At 38.5% G+C, this 8,583-nt stretch overlaps 1 non-coding gene across 1 annotated transcript; it reads left to right on the top strand.

Moving 5' to 3' along the window:
- The first annotated feature begins 1,756 nt into the window (after positions 1 to 1,756).
- On the top strand, positions 1,757 to 1,829 carry trnav-uac. Its single transcript has one exon. It is a non-coding gene; the product is annotated as a tRNA-Val (tRNA).
- The last annotated feature ends 6,754 nt before the right edge of the window (positions 1,830 to 8,583 follow it).

Below are 8,583 nucleotides of genomic sequence, written 5' to 3'. Positions count from 1 at the left end.
CAGTTTTCAGCCAACGAGCCTGCTTCAGTGAAGAAAGACCTGAGAGACATGGTGCAGTCATAAAAACCTGGAGCTTAACACGCTCAAAACAGTGGAGATGATTGTGACATTTGAGTCAGTAAGTTTTCTAAATTGAATTAATATTTTCCCAGTTAAATTTTGAGAGATGTTTATCTTTATGCACATTGGACATAATCCTTCTCAGCAACAGGTTCCATAGTGTAGTGGTCATCACGCCTGCTTTACACGCAGAATGCTTTGGTTCGAACCCCAGTAGAACCATGCACTTAATTCTGATTCTACTTCTGGAATGCTGTTACAAGCGCAATGCAGAAAAATGCCAACTTGTTTTTATTTGCAGAATTGTGTTCAAATTTTAGGAATATCTTCGCTTTCTTAACATAACTGTTCACAAAATATAAACCTCATTCATGTTTGCCAGCTGCATGGTTCCACTGGGAGTTGAGCTCAGGAGTTTCTGCATGTAAAACAGATGTGATGACCACTACATTATGGAACCATACAGTCAACTAAACAGCATGAATGAGCAGAAATATCGATTCAGGCAAAATGTTCTCCAGATTGCAACTATACAGCTTGAAAAACTTGTTTCCAAATGTACCCTCAGCTTCCTGTTCTCGGTTGACAGGATCCAAGTTCTTTTCAAATTCTGTAGTACATGATTAATTCAGTAATATGAGGAAGATTAATCCTTATTATTGATTCTCATAGAGTGTCTAAGAGGAGCTACTCTAAAAAGCTGTAAAAATCAGTTTTCAGCCAACGAGCCTGCTTCAGTGAAGAAAGACCTGAGAGACATGGTGCAGTCATAAAACCTGGAGCTTAACACGCTCAAAACAGTGGAGATGATTGTGACATTTGAGTCAGTGAATTTTCTAAGTTGAATTAATATTTTCCCAGTTAAATTTTGAGAGATATGTTTCTATTTATGCACATTGGACATAATCCTTCTCAGCAACAGGTTCCATAGTGTAGTGGTCATCACGCCTGCTTTACACGCAGAATGCTTTGGTTCGAACCCCAGTAGAACCATGCACTTAATTCTGATTCTACTTCTGGAATGCTGTTACAAGCGCAATGCAGAAAAATGCCAACTTGTTTTTATTTGCAGAATTGTGTTCAAATTTTAGGGAATATCTTCGCTTTCTTAACATAACTGTTCACAAAAATATAAACCTCATTCATGTTTGCCAGCTGCATGGTTCCACTGGGAGTTGAGCTCAGGAGTTTCTGCATGTAAAACAGATGTGATGACCACTACATTATGGAACCATACAGTCAACTAAACAGCATGAATGAGCAGAAATATCGATTCAGGCAAAATGTTCTCCAGATTGCAACTATACAGCTTCGAGAAACTTGTTTCCAAATGTACCCTCAGCTTTCTGTTCTCGGTTGACAGGATCCAAGTTCTTTTCAAATTCTGTAGTACATGATTAATTCAGTAATATGAGGAAGATTAATCCTTATTATTGATTCTCATAGAGTGTCTAAGAGGAGCTACTCTAAAAAGCTGTAAAAATCAGTTTTCAGCCAACGAGCCTGCTTCAGTGAAGAAAGACCTGAGAGACATGGTGCAGTCATAAAAACCTGGAGCTTAACACGCTCAAAACAGTGGAGATGATTGTGACATTTGAGTCAGTAAGTTTTCTAAATTGAATTAATATTTTCCAAGTTAGATTTTGAGAGATATGTTTCTATTTATGCACATTGGACATCAACCTTCTCAGCAGCAGGTTCCATAGTGTAGTGGTCATCACGTCTGCTTTACACGCAGAAGGTCTTGGGTTCAAACCCCAGTGGAGCCATGCCCTTGAGTCTCTGATTCTATATGCTTTTTGTCCATTGCGGTTACAGGGCCCATGCGCACGATAAACATCAGGTGAAGGTCCCTACCCGAGATGGTTCCTCCATATGAAGAAGGACATGGGTGAGGTGCAACCTCCCTGTACTCATTAAAAACTGCATATGCTGAGAGAGCTTGATGTGGTCCTCCATGGGAAGAAAGTGTGAATGACATTGTAAGGGTGGAACAGACAGGGAGACCTGTTAAGACAGATGTGGTGTCATAGGAGCTTCCATAGTTGGTCACGCCCAAAGCGATTCCTGTAGTGAAACACAGAGCGAATTAGAAAAAGAAACTCATTTAAATGGCTAAAACTATTATTGGGCAAAACATGGGGACATTTAAATGAGTTCTCTAAGTTTAATTCACATGGTTCCACTGAGATTTTGAGAAATGTTCCTATACTACAGCATTTAAAGGTAAATATTTACATCCTGGTTTCTTAAGAATACAAGTGTGAACTCAATCTGAATCTTATTTTGATAAGCTCACATCTTCAATGTTTCTTAATAATGTTAATCAATAGTAAATCATACCACATTTTATAGAGCTTGCTGTGAGTTATGTGGTTACTGCTTTGTAGCATTTCTCAGTCATGGCAGAATGAAGAGATTGGCCTTAGAGAGAAGGGTAGCACCTGCCTAGTTCAAACCCAGTCCTTCATTGTCAACCCAGTTTAATGCTCACTTGTCCTTGGAAGGGGTTCTTTGTGAATAATTTACTGCATCGGACTTGTATTCTGCAATTTCATGTCTGTGACCCTTAGTAACAAAGAAAATAGTTAATGGCCATTTCATTACCTCTGTTGTTCTTGGTAGTAGCGGCATAAGGAGAGGATGTGGGTTTTGCCAGCAGTTACATTTTGATGTGTTTCTCTAACATGAAAACATCAGTGCATTTATTTACTTCAGTGAGCAACAGCAATGGTGAGTGTCTGTGTTCTTTGTTTTAACACTACTCCAGTGACGGGCCGTGCATTTGGTACCTCCGCCTTCAGTGTGGACTTACCTGATTTAATTCACCTCTTAATACCACCACTATCATGTCGACATTATAGAAACCATCAATACTATACAAAAACACAATATAACAATGAGTGGCATTACAGAGAGAGAGGCATTTTGCATATGGAGGGTGAATACCATTTTACTAAAGCAAGCTTCAAACCTTTACACTACAACCGCAACTGTGCCATCTATATCATGTGGAGCAGTTTAGAATCAATATTTGTCTAATAACATGACAAAAACATTTAAAAATGTAAATGAAATACAACTTACTCTCCAGAGATGCATACTCATAATGCATACTCATAATTTTCAACGCTCCTGTGGTATCAGTGGTATCGCTCGTCTTCACTGGTCTGGAAGTGGCGAACAAACCCTTTCCCGGGCTGAGACAAGCTAACTAGCTTTAGGGTTGGGCTACCTGGCTTTTCTAGATGTCTAGCTTTTCTTGAAAATGGATTTTTAACAATGTCCGAGACCAAATCAATTTCTCTTCCTACATCAGTCTAACTGATGTATTAATGTGTGTGGATCGCTACAGACATGTTTTGCCAGTCCAACTTGGCTGTAACAGTTTCGCTCTGACGAACCAATCAGAGGACAGAAAAATGCTGATGCTAGTCTGGGCCAGCTAGCTGGTCTTGTGAGGCGAATTTGATTGATTTGATTTGATTGGTTAAAGAAACAGATCCATTGCTAAAATAGTCTAAGGTACATCAGCCAGCACAACTGATTCTGAAGACCCTGGGCAGATTAGATTGACATGGCAGCAAATAGAAAAAAAATCAAACATTCACATACTGGAAGCAGTGCAGCCAAGAAAAACTCACAATTTCATTGAACAAATATTGGAATTTAGGTTGTATTTGTAGATCAGTGCTTCTGATAATGTTTAGGCCAGCAGAGAAGAACTTGCTGGCCCTGATGGCCCACCACTGCACTACTCTGATTTAGAACTACTACTTTATTTAGAATGATCATACTTTAAATATTCCAGAAGAACAACCAGGAGAGTAAGGTACAACCATTGTAGATTATTTTTATCCTGGCTGATAAAACATTTAAATTGTTTAATATAAATACATTTCCAAATACTCTATTATACATTTGCAGCACTGTGGAGTAAGGCTAGCTGGTCGACTTTGGCTTCAGAGTTAGTATGCGATTTGGTTGGCAAAAAACTGCTTGTGCCATGCTCCACAAGGTGGAATTCATTTTATGATGCTGTGGCGAGAATAGTTGAAATACTCATGACTGACTTGAGTACCATCTCTAATCGTTTAGAGCTAAAATGTATTGGTGAGAGGGAGTTTCAGTTTCTGAGGGAATACTGTGCCATCATAAAGCCTCTCACAGTTGCTCTGGATATCCTTCAATAGCCCTCCTGGATAGCCCTCCTGCCCACAATAGAAGTTTTGATGTTGAAGCTACTGGAGATAAAAGAAGGCCTGATTATTGCAACTGGCCTACCTGATGCCATAGTTCAGGTAAGAAACATTTATCAATATTCAAATGAAGTTTATAGATGTAAACATTAATATTTTTAGCTGAGCAAGCACCAATATAGCGTAAGAAATGGAAAGAATGTAAAGTGCAAAAACAATTTTTTTGATTCTATTCACACACTGTACTGCACCTACCCACTGGATGAAAAATAAACAGTAATAATACCATAATTCCTTTTTTGCTAAATAAAGTTTTAGTTTTGTCCAATCAGTTGCACGTATATTTTTAGTTTCTTAATGTGTGTGTTTTTGTGATGTTTAAATTATTTTATAACTCATATCTATAGGTCAAAAATCACAGTGGTGTACAGCTTTCATAGAATGTACAGAGAGGGAATCTTTCACTCATTCTTAAATCTGTGTCACTGTATTTTTTTTTTTTCTGCAGGCAATCAAAACACGATTTGCATCCGTTTTGGAAAGCAACAATGCAATACTGGCAGCTGTCACATTTCTTCTGTTTAAACTGAGATGGTTGAGAGAGCAGAGGAAGAAAGAGATGGTCAAAGGAATGCTTGCAGCAGAGTGTCACAAGCTCATCCCTCACCCTGCTCACCCCACGGCTGCATTCAAACTAAACTTTTTGCAGCAATCGATAGTTTTGATCAGTTTAACTTCTGTTCATGTTCAAATGATTTCAATCAGAACCTTTATTTTATTATCATTTACTTTTGTCACATTTTCCCAACATTTCATCATGTGGATTTTAATTCTTAGTTACGATTTAAATGAAGTCCAACACTTTAATAAAAGACACAAAACATACACAATATTAAAATATACAATTTTTATTAAATATGACAATAAACTTTGATGTGTTTTGTACTTTATTATATGTATGGCATGGCTAAATCTAAACCTGCCCAGAGCTTTGTAGATTGTTGCTCTCCAGTGCTGCCATTTCCTGTTCTTCGTGAATTATTGAGGAATCTGGTTTTAAAGCGAGTGATGTTTTGTTTGGTCTTTAGTTTTTTCTCAAATTCACTCACAAATTCCAAAGTTTCGTCCAGCTCAACAACAAGTTCCTCCAGTTGCTCTTGTTCTCTCATCAAATTATTTCTCTTGTGCTCTGCCCTCTTTTTCTCTTCCTCACAGTGGTTGAGGGAATCCTGGAGCTTCCTGGTGGTTTGGAGGTGTGAGGTGGTCATTTCCTCCAGGTCTTGTTTGGCCTTCTCTTTTTCTTTCCTGAGTTTATTTTGCTCAGAAAGCAAAGTGGCCTCTTGCAGAGCAAGACGTGTCTCCAGTTGGTCTCGGTCTCTCATTAAATTATTGTTCTCTTTCTCACAGAGATTTAATGAATCCTGAAGCTCTCTGATGGCCTGGAGTGGTATATTGTTCCTCTCCTCCATGTCTAGTTTGGCCTTCTTTCTTTTCTCTCTCTCTTTTCAAAGTGACCTCGAGCTGAGCAACACGTTCCAGCAGTCGCTTTTGTTTTCTCGCGCAGATCTCTCTCTCACGTTCTACAGATTTCTCGTAGAGTTTCAGGAAAGACTGGAGCTCAGTGATGTACTGGAGCTGTGTGTCATTTCTCGATTTATGTCCTGTTCCTGCTGCTTTCGCTCAGAAGCCAAAGTAGCCTCCAGTTTTTGCACCGTCTGTAGCAGAATGGCTTTCTCTTCTTTCTCTTCTGCTATCTTCTCTTTCATCTGATTAATAAATGCATTTAAGTCTTTTACTACCTTCTCCATGTGTTTCAGCTTCTCCTTCATTTCAGCAATCTGTTTAGTTTTCCTCTTTTCTTTAGTTTGATAAATCTCTCCAAATCTTCTGAAGAGCAACATGTTTACGTCTCTTTACTCACACGCACAAACCTCGGAAATGAGAGAAACAGAGACGCATTCTGATTTACATAGAAGTTGCCTTACTGTGACATCACACAGAGATGCTCCCCCGGTTTTCTCTCTCTCACCCAGTAAACTGGGTCTGTACTGTATTTGTAATGTTTTTGCATTAATGTTATAATATCTGATAGCCATTAGAGGGCACTCTCGTGCTGTATGTGGGTGTGTTTGCAGTGTGCAGAGTAAACGAGTAAAAAACGCTGTGGTCATGTCTCCGGTTCTTTCTGCGCATGCTCCGAACTTAACGGGATAATATGTGTTTTATAGCATAATGATGCAAACATAACAGTATTTACATTCATCACATTACTGTGCTGGAAAATAATACAAATTAAAGCAGCGATGAACGGGCCCTCGCACCCGGGCTCACCGCCACCGGTTGGCCTGAGGAAAACAGTGAACAGTGGGCGAGGTGCATGTAAGCGAGTAAAGACAGGAGAATTATAGCACAGTCATTTCAAAGTGCCACACTTCCTGCTGCCAGTAGGACCGTAAATGTATATTGTCATAAATATTGTCATCAGTCCAGGACTTTTATCAAACATGTTAAGTTTGGAGCTGATCGGTCATTGTATGCCTGAGTTCCAAACAACTTTCTGTTTTGTGATGTAATCGCAAACATCAGCACTTAGCCAACTGTTGCACGGTTGAACGTGTTTATAGCATGTTTGGTATTGCGTGGCATGTTGAAATGTGTTTCTGAGAGTGAAGTACAGTGTAAAATATAACATTTCTTTTTGCCAGCAGGTGGCGCTATAACTAATACTGAATATGGGCATGTAGATCTGTTCAGATCAGGAGTCGTATCAAACATGAGAAGTTTGGGGCAGATTGGACATTGTATGTCTGAGTTATAGCAACTTCCTTTTTGATGGCAAAACATCAAAATTTGTCAGGCCGCCACAGACACACCCTTTAATGAAAACTCAAGATCTTTGCAATTTAACAATTGCAAAGGCCTTTAGATTGTGCAGAACAAATTTGGTAAAAATCTCTAGGAGGAGTTTGTTAAAATACAACATCTGAAAATGGCAAAAATGACAATAAATGTGCTCATAAAATAAAAAATACCAGACTTCCTGTTCGGATTTGGATTTCGTACCCAGAGACTTTTTTGTAGGTATTAGTGTGTTACATGTGTGTACCGATTTTCATACATGTACGTGAAACATAGCTTGAGGCACACACCGTTGAAAGTGTATAGGTGGCGCTGTTGAGCCATTTTGCCACATCCACTTTAGAAAAACACTAATTTAAACATGCAAAGTCCAATCTGCACCAGATTTGACTCTGCATAGGTGGCGCTATTGAGCCATTTTGCCACATCCACTTTAGAAAAACATATCATACCTAAAGTTTCGCCATTTCTGATGTGTGTGCAAAGTTTCGTGACTTTTCGAGCAATTAAAAAAAAAATAATAATAAAGAAACGGAGCGATTACAATAGAGTCCTTGCACCATCGGTGCTCGAGCCCTAATAATAATAAAGAAACGGAACAATTATAATAGGGCCTTCTTAGGCCATGAGTGTTTTTTAAACAAGTGAAAGTTTGGTGCAGATTGGACTTTGCATGTTTAAGTTAGTGGAAAAATTGCCTTTTCCTGTTGCCAGCAGGTGGCGCTCTAATAAAAATGGAATAATGTTCTTTTGATGTGTTCAGGCCTGGACTGTTATCAAACATGTGAAGTTTAGCATTGTAAAGAATTGTAGAGAATTCAGTAAATATGTAGGTGAAGTGCTTTAAAGTGGAAAAATAGAAGGAATTTTTATGTTGAATACATTTTGAAAGTATTTATAATGTATGTATGGTAAATAGTAAAAAGTGAAATGCAAGAATAAGTCAAAAGGGTTGCAAACAAAGAGAATGGCATTTATTGTTGTAGAAAGAGACAACATGTTATGGTCATTAATGAAAACCAGTCTGACAAAAATGTCATGTGATACTAACATTGTTTGGTTTGTGTTGAAAAGTGACAAAAATGCAAAAGGAACTGCTGAAAGTATGTAAAAAGTTTGTGTTTTCCTTGTTGATTAAGGTGGAGGCCATCTTGTCTGTATAGGGGGTAGACTATTTTTCCATGTTTGAGGAAAGTTTTGTTGTGTTCAGAAAGATGATGTTGTCTGTGTGAGTAGTTCAGTGGTGTAGCATAGTGTTGTATTGTTTCACTGTAGTTTTTTTTGCTGAGTCATCTGTAGGTCGTGGCAAGACAGCACTAATTGCAAAATACAGAATGTGAGGATTTGCCTGAGAGATTGAAGTTGTTATTGTTTTCATTCGTTGGATGATCAGTGATGGGGCTGCTCCACTTGCTCCACTTGCAATGTCATTGGTTTGTTGATTGTTGATGTTATTAATATCTGT

This window comes from Silurus meridionalis, chromosome 4 (assembly GCF_014805685.1).
Source record: "Silurus meridionalis isolate SWU-2019-XX chromosome 4, ASM1480568v1, whole genome shotgun sequence".
Taxonomy (NCBI): domain Eukaryota; kingdom Metazoa; phylum Chordata; class Actinopteri; order Siluriformes; family Siluridae; genus Silurus; species Silurus meridionalis.
The sequence above is the reverse complement of the archived record's forward strand: the minus strand, read 5'-3'. Positions and strand labels throughout refer to the sequence as shown.